The sequence below is a fragment of the Gobio gobio genome (genome assembly GCF_949357685.1).
Source record: "Gobio gobio genome assembly, chromosome: 8".
In the NCBI taxonomy this organism is placed as follows: Eukaryota; Metazoa; Chordata; class Actinopteri; order Cypriniformes; family Gobionidae; genus Gobio; species Gobio gobio.
In genome coordinates this window covers 45,738,377-45,765,428 of record NC_137114.1, presented here as the reverse complement: position 1 = coordinate 45,765,428, position 27,052 = coordinate 45,738,377, and the positions used below count along the sequence as shown (strand labels likewise).

Below are 27,052 nucleotides of genomic sequence, written 5' to 3'. Positions count from 1 at the left end.
GAGGAGATCTGTTGGTACTAAATACTATTTGTGCAACAATTATTGTCAATTAATGACCACTTAAATATTTTTCTTCTAATAGGTTTTATTATTTATATTATAATTAGTGTAGTAATTAATGTTAAAATAGGGAATTCCAATGCAAAGAGGCAAATTAGAGTTATTTTGTGGCTAGAAAAATAATAATTTTCATTTGTAATGCCATTACCCACAGATGCCTGTATGGCTCTTTAATAAATACATGTATCTAGTCTAGTTGCTCAAAAAAGTATTGCAGATCATAACTGCTTACTTATTTTTAGGTTTTGCATTTTAAATATTTAGATGTGATCAAACACTAGATTTCTTTAAATGTGAAATTTTAAAACGTTAATAACTTGCATCCTAATATTTTTAATGATACTTATATGAGCACACACACACGAATATTAATGAATGTGAGCACATATAATTTAACCCAATAATCGTTTAAAATAGTGCTAAGGCAAACTTATTTTTCCTTATATGTACAGTAGGATATATACATATGAACTGATACTGAATCAAGATCGAAAGCGATATTTGTGCCAATTAAAAAAAATACACATACATATATATATATATATATATATATATATATATATATATATATATATATATATATATATATATATATATATATATATATATATATATATATATATATATATATATATATATATATATATATATATATATATATATATATATATATATATATATATATATATATATATATAGTTATATTGTGCTTTGTTTGTATAATGTCTGTTGGAATGTTGAAAAATTTTCAGTGTTCAATAAATATTTTAAAATTGTAGTTTTGTAATGTATTTTTCTTTAAAAAAAAAAGCAAGACAAAATAGTAAAAAAGCTAAATTTTACAATTTAATTTAAGCAATGGTGAAAAAATTGGCAAAATAATGGAAAATACCACGTTCGGTATACGGCTTCGGCCTTCGGCCAAGTGTTTTATTATTATTTGGCTTCAGGCCAAGAATTTTCATTTCGGTGAATCCTAAAAAAACTATAATAGCATAAACAACGTCATTACAGTTCTGTGAAATACTTGATTCTGATCAATCACGCCATCTAACGGTATGTTATCCCTCGATAACAACTGGTAAAAACTGATAACACAGGCTCATCCGGGTAACTTAAGACAGCGCTATACACTTGCTTGGAGCGTTTTTCCTCGTAGAAGTTTTGCATTTGGTGAGCTAATAAAAATCCTGCTGCTATAAAATCAGTGATGGGCGCTTAGGACTGCACATGCGCATTGGTGGATCTAGTGTGAAAATAAGCTTTTTTACGCTATTTGTGCGTTTAGAGATAACATTTATGAAACAGTTGTTGTCAGATTTCATTGGTGATTTCAAATAATTAAAGACAAATGACCTTTCAAATTAATCAAACTTGGCATTTCAAAGATGGCTGCCGAGTGAAATGACTTGCCTTAAAGCAACTAAGACTAAACAATTTTTTTTTGGGGGTGGGGGTATTTCTTTAAAAGTAAAGATTCTTCAATTGTTCGCATTCAGTAAGCTATTTTCTGTGGTTGTGTGGGCATTTCCGATTAATTTGCCCCTATAGGTCAAATGGTGTAAAGTCAAATAATTTACGCTACAATCCAGTTTGTTTATGATTACGATTATCAGTTAAAATAAGAAAATGATATCAAGCGGACTTGCAAAACTTGCGATGTCAAGTTTCTGTACAGCTAAAATAACTGGATGCGGACATAATCAAGTTACCATGGCCTGAAATTAAAGTTATTTAGAAATATTTTTTAAAAAACAAAAACGAATAAATTGATACATAAAATTAAATGATAAAATGACAAAACATACATATATATACATATATATATATATATATATAAACACATAAAATAATAAAAATGACAAAACACATAAAATTACTAACATTTTACCTGAAAATATACAAATAAAAATGAATTCTAAATGCATATGAATATAATGTAAAGTGTGTATGATGTGAATGTGTATTGGTGTGTTACTCTGGGGAAGTGGGGGGGTTGTGTCACTGGTCGGAGCTGTCCGTGGTCCTGAAGCCATCCAGGTCCCTAAATTAAATCCTGTCATGTTTGACATTTAATAAACACAGACGAGGTGGATCATCTGCCCGGGGCTGAGGAGCATAATCTGACATTGCAATCAGCCTAATAACACAAGGGATCAAAACAATCGCATGCCTATTTTTGCTCATATTGTGACAGCACAACCAGCTGCCCACACCACCATTTAGAACAAAGTGCTCGCAAGCACACACTACGGCACACGCACACAGACACACACTACGGCACACGCACACAGACACACACTCGCACAATGGATCTGAGAGTCTACACAACTTCGCAAACGGATTTGCCAAATATTACATTTGATGGAAATGAACAATTAGGCCTATTTACATAAGTCGTAGCTATAAAGAATAAGCGTTAAATGATATCTTGATTGTCCGGACTTTGGCTACAGTTCAAAATCGTTTTTTTAACATACAAAATAATACTTATAACATTATAGATATATTTTAATTTTAAAAGACAGTCTATAATAATAAGGCATTCACTCTAAAAAAAAAAGGTTATATATGGCACCAAAAATGGTTCTTGGCTCGTAATCATAGGGGAACCTTTTAAAGTGCAATATAGCACCAATTTTGGTGCTTCAGTGGTTCTTCAGAGGTTATTTGACTATTACCCCTTTTCCACCAAGGCAGTGCTAGAGCTAATTCAGAGCCAGAGCTAGTCCCAGTTCATAGTTGCTTCGACTAAGGAGCCTTCTAAGAACCGTTTGCTTTTCCACGGGCTGAGAGCCACAACAGAGCCATGTCTTACGTCACTGTATACGTCTCATCTCTCTCAGCAACGCTAGCGAGGCAGCGGCAATGTTGCCAAGTCTGTGGTTTTGCCGCGGGCTGTTTTTTCATGTCCGCGGGATGAAGCGACCCCAATTATGTGATATTTAGCCCCGGGAATGCGAATTTTAGTAGGCAACCATGCCAAAAAAACACATATTTTACCCCCAAATGTGATTTTTACTGGGGAATCCCCCCTGGAACGCAATTGGGCTTGTTTTGAGAAGCAAATGGGCGGGTTTTGTTGTGAAAACCTGGCAACCCTGGGCAGCGGGAAACACACACACACCAGGCTTGTTCGAGACGCATTAGCTGCTATTTCAGCAATGGCGGATCTCAAGTTTGTGTTGGTCTTGTTGACCCCGCCCCCAGCGCCTGACATAATCGGTTCTTACTTCTAGCCCTGTTCTAGCCCAGCAATGTTTTGGTGCTACTTAAGAACCCCTTTCCCTGGCTCGGAGCTGGGGCTTTGTGTGTGGAAACACAAAGAACTGATTTGAAACTAGGCTCTGGCTCCGATCTAGCTCTAGCTCTGCTTTGGTGGAAAAGGGGTATATGAGGTGACTTTGAGGTGCGATATAGCACCGCTACCATATACAGAACATGTTAAGATATGGTGCTATATTGCACCAAAAGTGGTTCCTCTATGATTACGACAAAGAATCATTTTTGGTGCCATATAGAACCTTTTTTTTTTTAGAGTGTATCACTGAATATGAATAAATTATAAATATGAATAGACATGAAACGAAATATAATAAATAATTATGTTAATTAAAATCACGGTTATATTTTTTAAACAAAATATTTACATATGGAGGCATTTTGCAAAAGTGATTTTGCTTATTTGATCAAGTTAGAGTATACACGCACATGCATACTAATATTATATATATATATAAATAAATAAATATATAATCTCAGTAAATAAAATAAGTTAAATACTTCAAACTTCACCATCAACAGGGAAGGCATGAAACGACAGATATGGCTGCTTTTGAGAATAACAAGAACAGCCCGGTAAGCTACAATCACTCTTGCTCATTGCGCCATTTGTTTACCTGTTGCCCTGACCGGTGCGGAAGATGATTACTACGCCGATTGTGTATTCCCGGTCACAAATATGGAAGTTGTGTGAAAGGTCTATTACTGCAGAATCATCCACTTCCACATCACGATGCAACGTTGCAACAATTAATTTCAACACCCCTAGCGTGTTTTCAAGGTGAGGTTGATAGTTTAGCAATAAAGTATAGAAAATGAGTGCTGAAAAGGAAGGTGAAGACAGGGGAGAGGCAAAGAGAAGAAAAACAAGTTGTTGGTTTAGATAAATAGCTTAGTTTGACTGATGTACGATCATTTTCTTCCAAATATGATAATTGAGCTTCTGGTACGATACTTGGACGTTTCCAATCTGGCAACAGTAATTGAGAGAGACGACTATGGGCTGTGTTTTTCCAAAAGCACTGTAATACAATAGCCACCAACAGTCTCTAATTTCAACAAAGGCTTTGCTTTGTAGGAAACATAGCCCTGGTCTGTTATTGTCGTGTCCCGGTAGCGTAATGTGGGCAGCCACACCATAGTTTTCAAAAGTCTCCATTTTGGTCCATTTACACTGAAACACAACTAAAACGGGGTCTGCAGCGTTTTTGAAACTTGACGACAGTGTAGACGACAGGTGTAACCGTAGCAAAAGTTATGCATTTTAAAACAAAAACGCAGTAGTGTAAACAGGGCTTAAGAGTGTACCTCACTTCTCACTGCTGTGAGTGATTATTGTGGCGTCTCAACACACAGTCCACAAAGTCAGAAAAAGATGCAATTAGATTCAACATATATGATCATAAATGGTGTCAAGCAGTAAACTAAAAGAATACAGAACCAATTTGGAGTATTACAAATCAAAGAATCCCTCATCCCTGTTTGCACATACGCACAGCAGTTCAAATATCCAGGAATATTTCAAAGGTACTGTATCATGCACAAAACGCCCACCCAATAAGATCTACAGAAGCTATTCCTGCAGATATCATTTATTATTCACACTCATCAGTGTCTGTAAGGCAAAGGAAGCCTCAAATATCCCTTTCATACTTTCTCAAGGAACTCATGAATAACTCAATGAATGTCAGCAAATGCATGACAATCTCCATTGCTGCCCACCTCTTTGCTCTGTTATCCAGAATTTAAAGTTTTAAAGAGATAGTTCACCCAAAAATGAAAATTAGCCCATGATTAACACACACTCGTATGACGTAGGACACAGGCGTAGCGTAAGTTTCGGTGACGAACGCAGAAGTGCAGAGGATAGAGCAAAGCAAAACTTGGTTCTCGCAAAAACTAGCATATTCATGTATAGCATAAACAGTCCCTGACAAAAGTCTTGTCGCTTATCTATTTTGTAGAAACACCTGCTATTAACCTGACTTTTAATGAATCAATTGGTGTTAGAAATAGCTCATATGAAAAAAGCTAAAACCCTCCCAAATGATGTTTAATGCACTGAAATAAATTAGTTTCACTGAAAAAAGATTTATCATTTAATCAAGACAGAAAGGTCAAATTTTGGCAAGACAAAAGTTCTGTCGCCTATAGAGAAATTGAACAAATTTACTGCAAATACAAAAATATGTCAGCAAATTAAGTAGTGGTGCTGTGAGATCCAAATTTAATATCTTGTATGACTTCCATGAGCTTGAAGGACTGCATCCGTGCGGTTTGGCAAGGATTCATTCAATTTATTGATGAAGTCATCAGAAATAGCAAAGAAAGCAGTCTTGCATGCCTCCCAGAGTTCATCAATATTCTTTGGTTTCGTCTTCCATGCTTCCTCTTTCAACCTACCCCACATATGCTCAATGATGTTCATTTCTGGTGACTGGGCTGGCCAATCCTGGAGCATCTTGATCTTCTTCGCCTTGAGGAACTTTGATGTGGAGATGGAAGTATGCGATGGAGCACCATCCTGCTGCAGAATTTGGCCTCTTTTATGGTTGGGAATATAAGAGGTAGCTAAGATTTCTTGGTATTTTAGACTATTGATGTTGCCTTCCACCCTGCAGATCTCTCGCACACCCCCATACTGGATGTAACCCCAGACCATGATTTTTCCGCCACCAAACTTCACTGTTTTCTGGGTGAATCTCAGTCCATGCGGGCTCCAGTAGGTCTCCTGCAATATATGCGGCGACTGTGGTGTAATTCAACAGAAGATTCATCTGAAAAATCCACCTTCTGCCACTTTTCCAGCGTCCATCCTTTTAGCAGGCTGTGGGCCTTGGCAAATGCCACACGTTTTTCAATTGTCTTTTGTTTAGTGCTGGCTTTTGGGCACTGATTCGACCATGGAGGCCATTTCGAGACAGAATCCAACAAACTGTTCTGGTTGACACAGGGATTTCAGGTGACCAGGGGCCTCATTTATAAACGTTGCGTACGCACAAAAGAAGGCGTACGCCACTCTCTACGCAATAATTGGTATTTATAAAAAGCAAACTTGACGGGAAAATGTGCGGTCCTTCACGCAAGCTCTGACCCAGGCGTACGCACAAAAACGGGTGAAATGAGAAATGGCGACACCGTCGGCAGATGGAAGAAACACGTGAAAGTGTGTGAAACTGTAGACCGTTGTGTAAAAGAAATGGCAATACTGCCTCTCATAAATAACTTGAAGACTTCACAAAGCAAGTATTACAATTAACAGCCTACACAAACACCCGTTTGATCGATCTGCAGTGTAAAACAAACAAAATCAAACGAAAATTACGACAGAAATGCCAAAAAAAAAAAAGTGAAATATGTTCTGCAACAATATTGGCATGTTATGCAATTCATCCTCATATATAATATGGTAAACAGAACAAAATAATGTACAAAACTGATATTCTCGTCAACGTGTCCGTCTGGCGGAGCAGATATAGATGCAATTAGATAGACCGATAGATAATTAGGGAGATATATAGATAAATAGATAGATGTATTAATTGTCCACTGGGGAAAGTTGTTTTCATAGTAAAAATGTCTTCATCAGCTACGGAATCATGGTATTCATGCAAATGCCTTTAGTTTGTTTTATTTTTGATAAAATAACGTATGACGTATGTCTAAACCATTCAGAAAGCTGCAAGAAATTACATTTGCACTGAACTATTTCCCATTTCCACGTAGATAATAGGGATAGGGATTAATAGGGATTCCCCAATAATTGCCGCCAGTCTTTCATCAAGAGGGGTCAGCTCCGGTGTCCCCTTTCCCCCACCCGTGGCAGACACACTCTGGCGATGGAGCGCTAGACGCTTTTTTGCCTCGACTTTGATGTCCGACCATTTCTTCTTCTTTTTTATTTCGGCCACGGACCGAGGTTGTGAGGCTACAGCATTTACGGCGTCTGCAACCTTTTGCCACTCAAGTGCCTTTTTGGCATTAGTAATGCCCACACTGTGCCCTCCAAAAAATATTTTTCTCCTCTTTTCCACCTTGCCAACGATAATTTCTACTTCACATTAAGTGAAGTTAAGTTTTTTTGATTTCCTCTCTGAATTTGCCATGATTTTGCAATTGATGAATATTAACTTGTGGGCGTTTCACGGGCTATTTATGGGCAACTATGGGCGTGACATAAAGCCGCAAAAGCTGCGCTACATTTAGAATTGATTGTGATTTATTAAGGGAAAACTGCGTAGGATGTGCGTGCACACGGTTTTATAAATCCGAATATTTAAGTGCGTACGCACGTCCTATGTTTCATCCGTACGCCACTTCTGACGCAAATCCTACGCAAAGTTTTATAAATGAGGCCCCTGGGCTTGTAAAAAATGTCTCCAGTCTCTTCAAATCTTTTTTTTATCCTCTGTACTTGACGCTGAGACACATTGAAGGTGTCTGCCACATCAGCAGTGGATCTGGTCTTCAGCCTCTTGATAATCAAAACTTTAGTCTCAGGGTGAATCTTAGGCATGTTTGCAGTGGTCTAGTTGCAGTTGATGCGAAGGTCTAGTGTACTGGGGTTCTTTTTATACACACCTGAGACCTAATTGATCCATTATTAGTCACATTGTGAAGCTTATATGACAAGGTGACAACACTTGTGTCTTTGCAAAAATTGACTCAATGGGCTTTACCAAGCTGTGAATATTAGAATAATTTTTGACAGTTTTGTTTTGCACTGAAACATTATTACAAAAGCTGTTGGGATTAAAATGAGCCATTTCTTGTAAAAAAAAAATCTTGATTAGAAATATATTTCAGCGGCACTTTGTACACAAGCGAAAAGACTTTTGTCAGGGACTGTATATGAAAGGAAAAGGAACAGGTGATGCTTTCAATAGTTTGATGCATTTGGTTTTAAATCGCCTGGAGGATTCAGATGCTTATGCACGAGCGCTTTTTATTGATTTTAGTTCAGCTTTTAATACAATTCAACCACATATCTTAATTAAAAAGTTCATGTAAATCCTACAATTATACAGTGGTATCACTCCTTTTTAACTAATAGAACTCAGAGACTAAAAGTGAATACAAGTTTATCACAAGTAAAGTACAGTAGCCCTGGTGTTCCTCAGGGCTGTGTTAGCTCACCAGTTCTTTTCACACTATATACTAATGAGTGCTCTAGGCACCCACAGAACTATATTCTGAAGTACTCGGATGATACAGTAATTTTAAGTCTGCTGAAAAAACAAGACTCTTGTTCCATCGATCATTCTGAGATTAATTATTTTGTTGATTGGTGTGATTAATTTTTTTAAAAACTTAATACTACCAAGAAAACAGAGGAAATTATATTTGATCCTAAGGGAATTGGGGATCATATGTCTGTATCGGTTCATAATCATGAAATCACTCAAGTGCAATCATACAAGTACTTAGGTGTGTACATAGATAAATATCTTATGTGGGACACGCATGTTGATTAAGTGTGTAAAAGACTTCACCAGAGATTGTATTTTTAACGAAGACTACGGTTTTATGGAGTTGATAAGAGAATTATTTTCCTCTTTTATCAGTCTGTACTAGAAAGTGTGAATATTGTTCGAATTGCGATGAAAATACTATCCCAGTATTCAGATTCTGAATCAATGCACTCTAAATGAGGCAAACAGGATTTTAAGTGAGCCAACTCATGTACTTTATCCCGGTTATGAACGCTTACCCTCCGGAAGAAGGTATAGAGTTCTCCGTTACTGAACAGGTTTGAAAATTATTTTGTGCCCATATCAATCAGATTATTGAATATGGATTAGTGACGTTCTACATATTCTTATGTGTATGGTATGTATCAGTGATGCGCGGGTCAATGTATAAACAACCCGCACCCGACCGACGTTTTCAACTAACCCGCCCGCAACTCGGACCGCAAAAAAAAAGAAGAAAATATTGTACCCGACCCGCTTCCTGACCCGCATTTTTTAAAAGTAGTAAATGCTCATCGTAGCTCATTGGGCCATTGAGAAAATGTTTCAGGCCCTGGCGTGGTGCGCTCAGAGGTGCAGCGGCGAGAGCAGGAAGTTCTTGAGGCGGCCCATCATTTTCCATTTCAGCTCCAGATGCATATTATTGATGAACGCGATGTTTATGTTTCGACCCGGCTTGAAGAATTCATCAGCCCACATTTGGAAAACATTTGGAAAAGTGTGAAAGCCCTTAGGAGCGCAAACTGTTATTTTTCTGAATGCTGTATGATATAGCCTATAGTGTTATGTAATACAGGCTTGATTTATTCATTTATTTCGTTTAATTTTCTTAACAATTAAGATGCTGCATGTGTTTATCCAGTCTAATCGAAGTGTGCGTCTCTCCCCCGACTTTCCCAACAAAAATCCCGCCCCCTCTCAGAAAATACATAAAACTGACTTTAAATGCGTTTAAAAGTAGCCTATTAAAATGGTACAATGGCATTGCTCAGTTCAACGTTTTGGGAAATCGGGCATTTTGTCCCGCGTCAGCATTTATTCAAAAGTTAATAACGCTCAACATTCAAAAGGTAAATAAGGATTTATTGACGATCCGACCGACCGTGACCCGAATATCATTAAAAATATTTTTGGATGACTCGTAACCGCGGGTAACCGCGGGTGGCCGCGGGCACCCGCTCATTTTGGATCAACCCGCGCATCACTGGTATGTATGGTGTGAATAATGTATCAAGTTCGTTCAAATGCAGGCTACTGAGTCCATCTTCAATTTCCCTTCAAGGGACAATAAAGTATATTTCATTTCATTTAATTTCATTTCATATTCTCACCGGAGCGTCCTACGCTGGAAAGCCAGTCTCTTGTGAATGCATATACGACAGTCAGCGGAAGTTAGAGATTACAGTTTGTAAAGTTTTAAATATGGATATTTTTCTCACACAAATGCATCACTTCAGAAGGCCTTTATTAACCCCCCGGAGCCGTGTGGAGCAGTTATATGATGGATAGATGCACTTTTATGGACTTCAAAACAGAAACAGCCGTTCACTGCCATTATAAAGCTTGGAAGAGCCAGGGCATTGTTAATATAACTGATTTTATTCGTCTGAAAGAAGAATGTAATTTACACCTAGGATGACTTGAGGGGGAGTAAATCATGGGCTAATTTTCATTTTTGGGTGAACCATCCCTTTAACATTAAGGTTTTTGCTATTTACTCACCCTCAGATCTCATTATTTGTTTTCTTCCTGTGAGACATACAATTAAAGTGGAAGGTGATATATTATATACATTTTTAATAGTGTACAGTCAAGCTCCTAAAAGGTAGACAAAAGCACCATGTACAGTACAATAGCTTTGCGGGGGAAACATTATAATTTAATCTGTTAATCAGTGCTAAATCTTGAATCTCATTTGCAATTGTGTTCAATTAAAAAAATGGTGCCATTTTGTCAGGCATAATTTTAAGTATCATTATATGCCATTTGCTCTTGTTTTTGGAGCTTTTTTTCTGCTTAAGACCTCCTTTTATCTTAAAATAAAATGGGATTGGAATATTTTCGGGCAAACCATTCCTCGATGTCCTGGGCACATTTTAAGCCTCTCTTTTTCTTCTTCCCCATGTACATCGCCCCACCCATCTATTTCTCAGCATTGAGTGAGTCACAGCTGTCTTTTCAGTGTAAATAAAGCGAGAGTTATTCAAGCTCGAGTCTGAATGCTCTTAACCAACTGGGAAACGGCAAATCCAATGCGGTATATAAGAGCATTGCACAACATAATAAGCAGAATATCGTGGGTCTGAAACATCGTGTTCTGTATTTAAGATGAAAATGGGTTTGTGTGATAAATCTAAAACCGCTGCTATGTGAAGAGAGGCGAGGTTTACTTCCTCTTTCCAAAGAAAGGATCATTGTTTGATACCACCAACACTCATATACAGGATAGAAGAAGAGGCTGAGCGAGAGAAACAGAGGGAGAGCTGCTATTGTGTCATGTTCTGTAAAGTAACACAGAGCGTGTGTCTGCTTTACTGTGCATCTTTGTGCCCTATATGAGCATCTGTGGCCAACATCTGTGTGTTTTCTGCAGTCAGCGAAAATTGTTTGTTTTGCATAAATAAAGCACATTTCCACACAAATCCTGTAATGAGAACTAAACTCGTTAACTATCAATGAACGCTGTTGACTTCTGGCGACATGAGTGCAAAAAAAACAAAACAATTTGTTGGAATGGTTCTTATGCTGCATTCACAACAAGCGCGAAAAGAGCGTCAAAATCGCGTCTACCACATCTAGCTGGACGCTTGAACATTTTGAATCCACAGCGAATTGGACGCGCATATAAATCCAGCGTTTGAAGCGAAATAGATGCGCGTTCAAGACGCTCTAGGAGAAATATGTCATAAAACACCACTCTGCCTCTTTTCATTTTCATTAAAAATATATATTAAACATTAATAGCCACACAAATGTATATTTAAATATCCTAAAAAATAAAGTTATGAAACTTCTCTTTGCCCTCAGTCAAAACTATTTGGCAGACAACAAATTATAGATTCATGACACCAAAGAGCCAGCGGCAAACGTCTGAAGGACTAGCCGAGGAAAGGCTGCTCTTGCCGGGGTTAATGAGTGCTGAGCGCCCGGTGATCGCCTGGATCTCACAACTCCAAAAACACAAGATCATTTTTTTTCAATAGATTCAATCTTTATAAATAAACCACAGATTTGAGCTTTAAACAACTACATTCTCATCTGAAAAAGTCTTAAAACTACATTTTGTGACAATATTTTTAAATTATGTGGGGTCACTTTTAGGGATGGGTCGTGATTTTCGAATATTCGATTAGTTATTTAATTATAGAATATCGAATAGTATGTGCGATTATCGTCCAAAAAAAATCCCCATGTTGTCGGTGCTGACGCGTTCATGTAACCAGAGGCGCTGCCAGTAACGCTCCTAAAAGCTGCCAGTCAGCTCTCAGGGTGTTTCATACTGGACACGTTTGCTGCGGTCCGAGTCTGATTCTTCCCTCCGCCTCCGCAGTGTTGGTCTGGTTTCACACTCAACTTTAACCCTGGTGCGTTTGCGTTCATCTTACGTCATCACAAACGTGCACGGGCGTGATACAAAACAGAACGCGGGTCAATATGGGCTTTTTTAAATTAATTTGGTGCTATTATGTGCAGCTGAGTAAACGACACTTGGGTTAACCGTATGTGTGTCGCTTGAAGGCGGCTTTGCTGCTTGCAAACAGACTCTTTTGAGGAGACGGTGAATTGCCATTCATTTGCTGCCCTGATTGCACTCTATGCGCGAATACACTGCAGGCTCGCGATCGTATCTCAGCTAAATCATCAACACTATCATCTCTTACGTGTATGTTATTGAACTAATGACATTGTAATCGGCTAAAACGCATGCGCTGGTTACTACCCGAGTGCTGTTTGCACATTCACGTGAATCGTGGCACAGCTCCGAGAGCAACCGAACTCCGGTTGTGTGTTCTCGGGTTCGGTACCTCAGTGCACACCAAGCTCTGTAGGTAAGCTTTCACATTAGCAATTTTTCATGCTAACCGTGCCCCATTCCGAACTGAAATGCCAGAGTTAAAACGCCCTGAGACAACAGAAGAATAACGTCTCACGCGCACGCTGTAGACTTGTGGCATTTATCGGTTGCGGTAACTTGGGGCGATGTCACATTACAGTCATATGTTTCAGCATGTTACAATAAATATATGGCTTGAGTTGATATAGCCTATTCCCTAATGAATTAAACAGTTTGTTATCCTACAGATTGAGAGCGTGAATGGTCTCTCTCCCTCTCTCTCTGTTTATACGCGTGTAGCCTTTACATGCGTGCATGCGGGGGAGGAGTTGCGATTTTCGAATAAAAATCGAATAATTCCCAGCGATCGTCGAATATAATTTTTGCTTGAAATGCCCATCCCTAGTCACTTTACCACGTGACAGCAGCAAGCAGGCTCCTGATTGATTAACGTGGCGCGAATTGACGCCAAAGTTCACATTTTTCAACTCGGGCGTCAGACGCAAATTCACTTCAAACGTGTGAATGCACAAAAAGTACCACTCGCTCAATTTGCTTCAAATTTGTCGAATCGCGTCCATTGTGCCACGCGAAGCGCGTCTATCGCGCCGCAGGACCTCCAGACGTGCGTCAACGCGCCTTTCCATTGACTTAACATTGAAATCACTCGCTCTTGACACTCTATTCGGGTTTGGTGTGAACGCAGCATTAGGGTGTGTTCACACTCGTAGTTTGGTTCGTTTGGTCCGGACCAGGAAAAATTCCTGGTCTGCTTAGCGTTCACATTGGCATTTTTAACACCGAACATAAGCCAAAGGGATACGTTTACAACCTGATTGGCCTGCTTTTATGGCGGATATTTTGAGACAGAACTTACCGAACATCTAAAACAATGCTGTGTGATGGGCTAAATGCGCTCGATGTACGCGCGTAGCTATATATGATGGTATTTTGACCAGATGAGAACTCATAAAGAGCTTATAAAATGTGTAAAGGAGTCAAAACAGCGACACCGTCACACACACACACAAACCAAGATCTGCTGGAAGGAGATGTACCGAACTGTAATGCCTAACATCTCGAAACAGGTACGCTTGAGCATTCTGTCCTTTTTAGGGTCGAATCTTGTGACATCTAGGGCTGGACCAGAATATTTGAATATTCGCTCGATGGGTTGGTATTCGATTTAAAAAAAATTGGTGATTCGAATATTCGTTGTTGTTGGTTTTTTTCACGATCACCTGGCATCCCGCTCGAAACGGCTCTCATTTGCGCTTGCATATGTTAACACTATAAAATACAATACTTTTTTTCAATTATCTTATAGCCAAGCCATCTTTAATAGCCTCTTTATACTTAATAAATATATTTGCTTCTTCTTAGTGTTCCCTGCAGCAGAGCGCACAACTGCACGAGCTTATATGGCAGAAGCCATGTCTGAGCTTGCATTTTGGGTTAAACTGCATTCGTTTGACATTAGGCATGTGCCGGTAAACGGTAATACAATATACCGCAATAATGAACATGCACAATATTGTTATCGTGGGCACTTCAAAATACCGTGAATAATTAATTATTACGAATTATTCAGATTTTTAGAATTAATTTTAAGAATACTTTACCCATCAACCTTTAAAATGAAAAACACGTCAAAGAGGAACGCGCACTGATGTAAATAGACCGTGCATGGGCCGAGCACATGGCGGAATGAGGAGATGCGCTGAAGTGCACATTCATTCTTCGACAGCAGAGGGCGCTGACGGAACAGCAGAAATGCAGCCGTTTCCCCAGTAATCACATAACCTAATTCATAATACTTAAAGACTTGCATTTTATATTTTAATCTGGACTAAATTACATGCCCTAGATATTGTTTGAATGTGTTCTGACTGTTGTTCAATCACACACTTTACAAGGCTCCAGTATTTAACATTAGTGACAATGAAAAATACTTCTAAAGCTTGTATTAATCTTAGGTAAATGTACATTTCAGCATACCTATTGTTCTTTATAATTCTTTTGCACTTTAATCTGTTTTAAATATTTGTTTACTTTATACATTTTTGTGTATTGCTTTATTGTATTTAAATGTTTGGTTCTTTTGTTATAAGAAAGTGATTTAACCTGTTATAGTATGACAACACTTTTTTTGCAACTTATTTCAATATCGTGATAATACCGTATACCGTGATAAAAGCTTCAGCAATTAATCGCAACATGAAAATTTGATACCGGCACATGCCTATTTGACATTGTGGAAAATAGAATAATAGAATCAAAATGTATTATCCTTTTTACAAGTTAGGGATGTGACGGTGAAAAAAAATTTCCCTCACCATTTCCCTCTTTGCTGTGCTTGTGCACTGAGCGGCTGAACGCATGCAGCCCTACGCCGTTTACTCTCGGTTTGCCAATTCAGGGTCGGGTTGCTTGAATTGTGGGTTCATTAGCTATTATTCTTAATGAAAAACATAGCAACAAAACAGTACAATGACAAACTCCCTTAAATAGGTGCTTTTACATCGCTTTGAAAACCAAATATTCCGCGATCATCTTGTAATTTAGCTCCTCGCTCTCGTGAATAATATGATCTGACTGCTGCTGCTGATGTGCCGAGACGCCCGTTAGTTTGGCTCAAGTGGCACGTTCAGTTTTTTAATTTTAGTTAGTCTTAGAGCCCTGCATGAGCCTCAAATCTAGGCCCTAGCCAGGGCGTGTCCAGCAGCTTACCAAAACTATCGGCCCGAGTCCCGGGATTTTTTTATTTTATTTAATTTTTTTATCCTCCCTATTATGGGGTAGGCCTAAAATAGTTGCAGCCATTAAAATAGTTCAGTTTTGTTTTTAATGTCAAAGTTGTTATATTTCGTTTAGTTTCTTTATTAAGTTAATTTAGAAAAATGTTTAAAGCATTTTTTTTTGTTTGTTAAATTAAAGTTTTTTTTTTTTTAAAGTAACGAACAAGCGGCCGACAGTGAGTTAACAACACATGTTTGATCCATTTATCCTCTTAAATTCAACACTTGACTTGTCTTGCTTATAATATAGTATGTTCGGGGTTAACACACAAGACATTCTCAAAACAGCGACGAATGAATGAGTCACCATGGAAACGGACGCTAGAAAAAGCAAGACATACTACTTCTTTTGTTTAATGGTGACTTACATACTCATACATAATCATTAAGAATAAGAATTATATTGTTTGTTAGATGCTAATGATATAAGACATATCACTTATGTATTTTATTATACAAACACATTATAGCTAGGGCTGGGTAAAAAATATTGATTTCTCGATTTTAATCGATTCTCATTTTTACGCAACAATATCGATTCTTAAATCCCAAGAATCAATTAGTTATCCTGTTTTCAGTTGATGCATGAAAGGAACATTGTAGCGTTGCCTCCCATCCAATATCACAATAATCTTTGTGCTTTGTTACTATTCATATGAAACAGTCTCAGATTTCAAATTACGTCCATTTTATTACGAAACAAAAACATAAATACCGTTTTGGTGCTGTGGTGTGAGATCGCTCTTGCTCAGCTCAAGAGAAGCAGCATGTGAACTGATCATCTCTTCCGCCCTAATACCAGTTACAGCGGGAAATAAACACGAATGAGCATCTGAAAGTGTGTTAAAAGATACAGTACAACTACCGAAATCCATATAATGTGACATTGAATCGCTCAGTGTTTCAACAGTGGAAAGACGTCAGTAAAGCAGCTTGTGAACAATGTGAACAAACGAACGAGGCGCGCACTGTCAGCGGAGGCTCGTGCTGCGGAGCCAGACGAAAGTTTAAAACAAGTTTGTGGTATTACCAGTCCTGGTAGGGACGACGGTCTTGCATAATTTCATAAACTTATACAATCCAAAAAACTGCCATACTGGTGAGCTGAGCTGACTTGTTTCCCTGTTTTATCAACAATTTCTTCGCTCGCTGCGGCGCTCATTTTCCACTTATCACTCCACGCCGGTTCGGTTACTGAAGAATCCAACAGGAGACAATGATATAACGCAACCAAACTGGATACAGTTACATAATTGGCTGTTAGCCTGTCACTCCCTACGTTGCTTGGTTACCAGAGACTGAGTGCCTTTGTTCATGCAACCAAACTTACTTCGCAACCTCTGGTTTCTTCCGACGAAGAAAAGAAAATGATAGAACGTTTTATCAAACGCATTTTTTATTGATATCGATTACGTGTCTATCGCGATACATATCATTATCGTTTTATTGCCCAGCCCTACTGTAACTTGTATTAATATATATTCTACACAATCTGTCACGCCCACTAGAGCATCATCAATAGGTCACACATGCTCTGAACACCTCTGAAGTAACTCCAGAGCAGGTTATGTTCACAGTTGCTATGGCTGCTTACATACCCTTAAAGTTACCTACGTTTTTGGAACCGAAAGTTGAGATTTTGCGCTTACTTACCCATAAACATACCCAGGTATGTCACATAACCTGCTTTCTGGAATACCCCAGAGTTCGCTTTAATTGAACCAAACATGCCAAGTGTGAAGAAACCCCTAATGGACCCTTCTTTATGCAAAATATTGATTTCGATTTTGGGTTAAAATTCACTCATCATGCAATCCCTAGTTTATGCTACACAAACATAAAACTTGAGATGCACCAACGTATCGGCCAATAAATGCAACTATTTTCATTATACGATTGTTTAAAAACAGCCGATGATCAGGCCCGATTATATTCCATTTCAACCAATAATAATAAGCATTTTAACCAGTTTGTGAACAATGTCACTTACAGTAAAATTGCATTTACCTCTGGAAAGTTATCCAATGCTCACATTTCGTTAGTTAGCTCAAAAAAACACAACAGAGGTGGTGCTTATTTAATATGTTTGAATAAATCTGCCATGATGTTTATGAAAACTTCCTTATTACATAGAAAAATAAGTAACAATATAATATGTTGCACTCTACCGTTAATTTTAACCTCTGATATTACAGTAATTTAACAAATGAGAGGGGTTTTTTTATTTTGGAGAGATTTATTTTCTTTTTTTATATTAAATCAAAATATCAGTAGATATTATTCTGAAATAATCGGCGGATAAATTAGTTTCAGTGCATCTCTACAATAAAACACAATCAAGTGATGGAGAACTGACTGACATGTTTCTTATAGCAACAGTTCATTCATTGAGACATCTGGGGCCTATACCATGAAGCCGGTTTAGCTGGCTAGCCAGATAAGTTTAAGCTTAGTTTGTGCTAATCCTGGGTTTTAGGTACCATTAAAGTGGTTTGGCTTTTAGCAGTGTTCATCTCCACAGTAACTTACGCTCCACAGCTAACCTGCTCCAGGGCAGGTTATGTTCTGGATAAGAGATCAAACTGAAATTGGACCAATCAGCTGTGAGCAAAGTGACACACCTCTGATGCAATAAAGCCACTCCCCCTGTTTATACTCCAAATTAAAGGTCACTACATAGCAAATGGCTATTAAAGACTAAAGTGTCTGGCTTTTAACATTGCTTATTTATAATAATTGTAATTTTGAATGATTTAGATATCATTTATGTAATTATTATACCCGTAATCAGTTACACATGTATCATTTTAGTTAATCAATCATTAATTGGCACTTAGTTGAAATTAATATAATTAGCCTATACAAAGGTCATACAAATAAGCTTTAAAATCAATACACAAAGCTATCAAAATTACTACATTACTCAATTCTCTATATATCAACTAAACCAACTTCATAACATTTACTTGCATTGACGTAGTGAATATTTTCATTTTTTTTATACAAGTTGTACTCTTTTATAGACAGCTCTTTTCTTCTTGCTGTGTAAATTTGTTTAAACTCTTAATATTTTTCAATCATGTAATATTCTGTAGAAGAGAGAAATCAATCTCACTGCTTCTCTCGCGAGAAGTGAATCTCAGTTTTACTGATCCACAGCATGTGATTGGCTGTTCACTGCTGATGTCACAGCTAAACTCAGGATCAAAGCCTGAGTTGACAGAGAAAGCTGATGATCAGCATCATGGGACCAACAAAGCCTGAATAGATTGGTTTGGTTTTGTCAACTCTAAACTAATCCTGTAACCCTGAGTTTGTTAAACTACCATCATGGTACAGGCCCCAGAGCTTGTGTTTATGTGTCAGCAAACCAGGGGCCTGTACCATGATGGTAGTTTAACAAACTCAGGGTTACAGGATTAGTTTAGAGTTGACGAAACCAAACCAATCTATTCAGGCTTTGTTGGTCCCATGATGCGGATCATCAGCTTTCTCTGTCAACTCAGGCTTTGATCCTGAGTTTAGGAGTTTAGCTGTGACATCAGCAGTGAACAGCCAATCACACGCTGTGGATCAGTAAAACTGAGATTCACTTCTCACGAGAGAAGCAGTGTGATTCACTTCACTCTTCTGCAGAATATTACATGATTGAAAAATATTAAGAATTTAAACAAATTTACACAGCAAGAAGAAAAGAGCTGTCGAGGACAACTTTAAGAAAAATCTTATACGTCAATGCAAGTAAAAGTTATGAAGTTAGTTTAGTTGATATATAGAGAGAACTGAACATTTATGCTCATGTAATTTTTTATAGATTAAGTTATTGAATTTAAAGCTTATTTGTATGACCTTTATATAGGCTATTTATTTTAATATTAACAAAATGCATATTAATGATTGATTTACTAAAATTATACATGTGTAATTGATTAAGGGTATAATAATCACATACATTATTTTTAAATAATTCAAAATTATTATTATTATAAATAAGCATTGTTAAAAGCCAGAGGCTTAAGTCTTTAATAGCCATTATGTAGTGACCTTTAATTTGGAGTAGAAACTGGGGGAGTGACTTTATTGCATCAGAGGTGTGTCACTTTGCTCACAGCTGATTGGTCCAATTTCAGTTTGATCTCTTATCCAGAACATAACCTGTCCTGGAGCAGGTTAGCTGTGGAGCGTAAGTTACTATGGAGATGAACACTGCTAAAAGCCAAACCACTTTAATGGTACCTAAAACCCAGGATTGGCACAAACTAAGCTTAAACATATCTGGCTAGCCAGCTAAACCGGCTTCATGGTATAGGCCCCAGGTTTAAGTTTACGGACCTGTTGCTATGACAGCAAGTCCAGGATGAGCGTTGAAGAACCAAACAATCCAAGATCATGCCAAATCGTCAACAATCAAATCCAGCTAACTGAGTTAGCGACGTACGAAGAACAGACCCCAGATTTGTGATTACACACATTTCCCTCAGCAAATCCTACACTTCAAAATAAAAGCCCCATTAGACAACTTGGATAGCTATATAGCAATATTTTGAAAGATCATATTTAAAGAGCGCTACAATTCAATTCTTACTAGTAACTATTTAAATTATAGAGTGCTCTGTTATTGCATTTTTACTAGTAACAATTGAATTTCAGAGCTCTATAATTAAAAATGAATGGAAGTCAATGGAGACATTTGACTAGTAAAACTGTATTTGTAGAGTTCTCTAATTGGAATTGTTACTAGTAAAAATGCAATTACGACGAGTAACGCTGGGAACAATTTAAGCTAAAGAGACTTGCCATATATACAAGGAATGTCACTTGTTTATGAATAAGCATTTTTTAAACCCAAATATCAAAAAGAGCAACATTCTACATTCCAAGAATGTCATTCTATGACATCACAGTGTGCTTGACACGATCTACACTTCGAGTGAACATCAGTGTGCTATTGCTTCAGTGTGAACAAGCTCATGAGAGAACTGCCAGCGAGAACGAAGGATTTCATAGAGAACAGCAATATTTGTCTAGAGAAAATGTCTCCATCTACTTTAGAGTCATGCTTTATCATGTGCCCGGTACCGCCATCAACTACCAGGCCATCAACCATCAGGCAGCTTCGCCGTTTGAAGTCAAAGCCTCAAGAGTCCGTGAAGCCCACTGGCCAGACATCCAGGCTCCCACCAATCATGGTGTTTGGAAATGAGTGTGAAATCGGTCTGACCCGACCTAACCAGAGTCAGACAACCATCAGGCAGCATCAACGTATGCAGATGCCGTCAATTCAGTCTGTGAGTGTGAAGCTCGCTGTGCAGACGCCCACACGCACACCACTCATGGTGATTGAAAACGAGCAAAAGAACGGTCTGACCCGGCTTAACCAGACAACGTGGGCGAGAGTTGAAAGGCCACACTGGGAGGTCAACAAATCTCCAGTCCCGACTCTGCCTCCGCTGGTCAAGACGGACAACCCCCGAGTGACAGCGAGATCTCCGCTACGACAACCTGCTGCTGATCTGCCACAGCCTGCGACTCGTCGGATAGCGCCTGTGGCCCGTGTGGACAAACCAGCCAGAGGAACGTTAGTCCAGCAGAGCCCTGTTCGTCCAAAACAGAAGAACAGGAGCTGTAAAAAGGAGAAGCCATGCAAAGACGAACCGCGAAAGCCAGTGAGAATCCTGGCTGTGTCTGATTTTCCTCCAGTGAGTGAGTCAGTGAGGGCACTGATGTGCAGAATGGCCGCTCAGCAGCAGAAGCAGCGCCAGCAGCAGAAGCAGCGACATCTGTCCCGTGGACATCCAGCAGCAGCGACATCTGTCCCGTGGAGAGCCTGAGCAACAGTGTGTGGGTGTGTCCAACATTGAAAAGTGGAGCGCACATGTTTCTGGTTGCAAGCTTGAATGGTCTGGTGGAGTGGCGTTCACAGACCATATAGACGACCACAAGACCCAGACAAGACCCTATGAACAGCTTTATCTCCCTCCCACCAAAGGCTGGAGTAATGTATCCCGATCAGGAACTGGACGACATATTCTGAATAACTCATTCCATAATGGATGAATTTTACACAGTTATTGAACAAGAAAATCTATCACTGAATACATTTTGTAGTCTTTAATAAGTCTCAGTGTTTATTTAATTCATACAGTGTGAAAAATTCTTACATTTGATTATTAAGTTCTGTACCTGAAAATTTTAAAGCAGTTTATTTCTTATATTGTATTTGTCCAAATGTTTTTTCTATGAATAAACATGAATTAAAATAAATCAATATTAATTAATAAATTGTTACATTTTTATTTCAATGTTTTAATTTAATTTTAAATTCAATTTGAAGAAGATTTGTAACGTGACAGTATTAAAGTTTCTTAAGGGTCAAGATCAAATTATCTGCATCTCTTGCGCTGCATCAAGCCATCCCATAATATCCGTCATCACTTAAATTAATGCACGGCTCAGATTAACTGTACAACATGTGTGTAAACCTCCAATAAAATTATAAAGTAATTATTCCATCACAAATAAATCGCTCAATCAAGTGGCTGTGTCTATAGTATTATACACAACATTATAATATTATATACATTCTCATATACATATACAATATACATTTTTTATATTATTATCATTTAAAATTATTATTATTGCCCCTGGTTCAGTAATGAACTCTTGTAATAAAGTAGCAGTGGCTGGGACAGATTTTAAGTATCACCTCAAGATGCAATCTAATCCTGTTTACATGAAATAAGCTGCTCGCGAGCAGGGGCCTGTACCATGATGGTAGTTTAACAAACTCAGGGTTACAGGATTAGTTTCGAGTTGACAAAACCAAACCAATCTATTCAGGCTTTGTTGGTCCCATGATGCGGATCATCAGCTTTCTCTGTCAACTCAGGCTTTGATCCTGAGTTTAGGAGTTTAGCTGTGACATCAGCAGTGAACAGCCAATCACACGCTGTGGATCAGTAAAACTGAGATTCATTTCTCTCTTCTGCAGAATATTACATGATTGAAAAATATTAAGAATTTAAACAAATAGACAGGAAAAAAAGAGCTGTCTATGAAAGAGGATAACTTAAAGAAATATATTATACGTCAATGCAAGTAAAAGTTATGAAGTTAGTTTAGTTGATATATAGAGAGAATTGAACATTTAAGATCACATGTAGTCATTTTTATAGCTTTATTTATTGATTTTAAAGCTTATTTGTATGACCTTTATATAGGCTATTAATATTAATTTTAGCTAAGTGCCTATTAATGATTGATTAACTAAAATATATAAGGGTATAATTACATAAATTATATCTAAATCATTCAAAAGTATTATTATTATAAATAAGCATTGTTAAAAGCCAGATGCGTTAGTCTTTAAAAATCATTTGCTATAGTGACCTTTAATTTGGAGTATAAACAGGGGGAGTGACTTTATTGCATCAGAGGCGTGTCACTTTGCTAACAGCTGATTGGGCCAATTTCAGTTTGATCTCTTATCCAGAACATAACCTGCCCTGGAGCAGGTTAGCTGTGGAGCATAAGTTACTATGGAGATGAACACGGCTAAAAGCCAAACCACTTTAATGGTACCTTAAACCCAGGATTGGCACAAACTAAGCTTAAACATATCTGGCTAGCCAGCTAAACCGGCTTTATGGTATAGGCCCCAGATCTGCAGGCTTGGAGGATGTGCATGAGAATGAGAGAACAGAAGTGGATCAAACACCATTTAATGAATACAAACACTGAAAACTAAAATACACAAGCTCAACCGTTAAGAAACGGAATAGGCTTTTTAAATGCAAAAGGCACAATAATGACAGCAAAGCTTGGTGTTTACAGACACTAAATACCTGCCACAGCTCAATCTCATGACCTCTCCCACTCAACAAGACACAAAAGCGTCTCTGTGTGCCTTTCCTTATCATAGTTTGATTCCTTATTACAGCAGATTCCCAGACTTAGGCTACTAAGTTAGAGGAATGAGATAAACAACCTTCAAAGTGTGAAGAGTCTCTTGAAGATAATCTCTCTTCAAGCACATGGACCTTTTGTTTGTTTAAATGCCTCAATTTAGAGATGAAAATTAAAAGGTTGAGTGGTTTTAAACTGTACACTTTTTCACATAGGTACATTTCAACAGCCTTTTCAAACATTTCAACAGCTGCAAAAGTTAGTAAATAGACGCTCGTGTGAACATAAACTGAACTGAACATTCAGTTAGGATCGATATCGGATGGTTTATCAATAGTATATAAGTATTGTAATTATTTATCACTTTATTTGTAGGTTATCAAAAAAAATGCATGTTTGGGGTCTGTTTTAAACGTCTTTAGATGGTTTAGATGCAGACCCTCAACGCTTACAGATATTTATCCAAACATCGACCCCGTTTGAAGTCGTCAAATAAATCGCTCACTGACCTTAATTCGTCTCCGGAGAGAGAAAATTGAACTTTTTTACACGCAGAGCTGCTCACCTGTGAAGTCCCGCTGACAACGGTCGTTAAGGTTTGTATGGACGCCGAGGCAGCGGTTTGTAGCACGCGCTCGTGAGTGTAGAGCTCGAGCTGTGATTGGACTTTCCGCGGTGGCGCGTGGCGGGGTCCGATGCGTGATGTCACCGGTACCCGTACCCGTGGCTCGGGTTCACCCGGTTCGTCTCCGAGCTTCATGTGCAAGTTTACGAGGTCATGTAGTGAGGTTTTCAGTCCTCGAGCGCACCCTTTTTACTTGCATAATTTTTCCTTTTTCTTTAACAGATTGTTATTCATCCTCAGCTGTAACCTTTTCAGTGACCACACTGCCTTATGAAAGCGTTCTAGTGTCACAGTGTTCTGGTGGCCCATGAGACGTTCCCTGAATGTTGCGAGATGGTTTTTAGTGAATTCAATGTATGCATTAGATCTGAAATAACAAAACATGTTCAAGTAGGGGAGGCCGGTGGTGTGCTGGGGGGCAATTGTAACTTTTCTTTTACTCACAGACTACATGAAATACACTAGTCATCTTTTGATAGAAACAAATATAGGTGCACTATTAAAGGTACAATATGTAAGAAACCACTAGAACAATGTTATATATGTTGCTGACTTGTGTAGGCTACTTACATTATCCCAAATGTTTCCAAGAATGTTTAAATCCAGAGAAATAAGCAATTTTAACCAGGACATGGACTGTGTCCGTGCGTCGCCTATCAGTGACATCATACCCGCATAACTCGATTTCCGGTTTTATTTTGTAGAAACCATGGAAACACCAAAGACACTTTAACATATGATGTGTTTTATTAGATAGATGAGCAACTGCTTGGAGACATTCAGAAAACGAATCATTGTTATATCGCTCAACACAGTTAGTCGTCTTAATCTTGTTTTCATGATTTACCCCAAGTACCATGTTTTACCATGCCTGATATTGATCTAACTTACAGTGTGAACAAGTGTCTCATAGTAGACGCCGAGTGAACGCACAGAGTAGCATTATAACAACTCTCAACACACTCAAATAATGTGTCTAATATGATAAAACCGCACTGCGTTACCCCACATATGAACGGAAGCGGCCGTTTGTGGCAAAAGCAAGGCGTCATCAAGCTAAGCTTTTGTTTTGAATAAGCGACCTCTAGCGGCGAAAAATTACATATTGTGGCTTTAATAATCCAATATATTTTCACTATAAGGACTATAATGTTATGCAAGAAATCGGAATGCTACAATTGCCCCCTTGAGCGCCAGGCGCATGGTCCAAAAGGGTTGTCCCTACTCTCTTAGGGTGCGTTCACACTTCTCATGTTTGGTTCGATTAAAACGAACCCTGGTGCGATTGCTCGGTTAGTGCGGTTCATTTGAACATATGTGAATGCTGCCATCCGAACCCTGGTGCGCACCAAACAAGCGGACTGAGAACGCTAAAAAGATGGGTCTCGGCCCACTTCCAAACGAACTCTGGGGCGGTTCAATTGATATATGAACGCAACACGGACAAAAGACATGTAAACGAACCAAAAACAGGACGTGCTGTCACAAGATGCGACGCTACAAGTCAGCTGATATGAAGACGCGGAAAGATCGGTGTATCCAAAATGAGTAGAGGGCAAACGTGGAGCAACGAGGAGGTAAAGTGCCTCATCAATATATGCAGATCTTCGGTTCTGCATACAAAGGAGGAAATCCTGCTGCTGTTTTGAATGTTTTGAACATTTTATGAGCTCTTCGTAAGTTCTCAGCTGGTAAAAATAAAACCATATGTACACGCATAAAATGATGGCGTTTAATCCAGCACACAGCATTGTTTTGAATGTTCGGTAAGCAAGCTCCGTTGCGAAATATACGTCATAAAAGCCGACCAATCAGGTTGTGACCGTATCCCTATGCCTTTGGTTCGGTAACTTTAGGTTTGCTGTTAAAAATGCCAGTGTGAACGCTAAGCGGACCAGGACTATATGTTTTGTTTTTGTTTTTTGGTCCGGACCAAGCGAACCGAACTACAAGTGTGAACGCACCCTTAATGAGTCATGGGTGTGTTTTGGGTGTATTGTGCAATAAACCAATCAGAGTCTCATCTCCCATTCCCTTTAAAAGCCAGTTGCACTTGCACCATGGCTGATTCACTATTTATATGGTGGAATTTATTAGTGGAAAGACTGAATGCTTCTCCAGCGATGAATCCTTTTATTTTTAATATTTGAAAAAATGTTTTTGTTCAGCTGTGTGTCCCTGTGTGTGTGTATAATAAGCAGGGCCGGCCCTGACCAATTTGCTGCCCTAGGCAAGATTTTACTTGGTGCCCCTTGTATCAAGGTTTAGCACTACATGTTTTCAGTCTAAGTTGCGGAAACACTGGTACTGTTTAATTTTTTTTAATGCATTGATGTTTTTTTTTTTTTATTGTTGTTGTTTTATATGATGTCCAGTCCATTCTATCCCGTTATTATGTTCTTAATATTATTATTTTTTTTAAAAGGCTGATGATAGTTAAACTATACAAAAATAACACCTACGCCACATTACAGCCTAAACACAAATAACAAGTAATTGCATCTTGCATTCATGCACTAACTATTGAGAACTAGCAAAAGTGTTTGTTTTCCAGTAGATGGCAGCAAACTTCCACTAATATGCACATCCATGTTTTTTCACCAAGAATTAAACTGAGAAATTTAGATATTTAAAGTGAAATTTACATAAAATGTTGCTATTTTAAATAAACCTGTATATATATAAATATCATTACTAATTTCGACAAATACAATTTAAAATGTCCATTTGTCCCCTTAAAACTGCACAAATGTAGAGTAAAAACATTAGGCTATTAAAAAAGTGATATTACATGCGTTTATAAAAACAGATATGATTTTTTTTTTTTTTTTCTTTTACAAAATACACTGTCTGT

The 27,052-nt window shown here is 38.1% G+C and overlaps 1 protein-coding gene across 1 annotated transcript in view; it reads right to left on the bottom strand.

Moving 5' to 3' along the window:
• acsl3a (acyl-CoA synthetase long chain family member 3a) overlaps positions 1–24,442 on the bottom strand; it is a 68,402-nt gene extending 43,960 nt beyond the window's left edge. Inside the window, exon 1 of the mRNA XM_079822665.1 lies at positions 24,139–24,442. The gene's annotated coding sequence lies outside the window, so the exon portion shown is untranslated. The remainder of the gene's footprint in view (positions 1–24,138) is intronic.
• Positions 24,443–27,052: the final 2,610 nt, after the last annotated feature.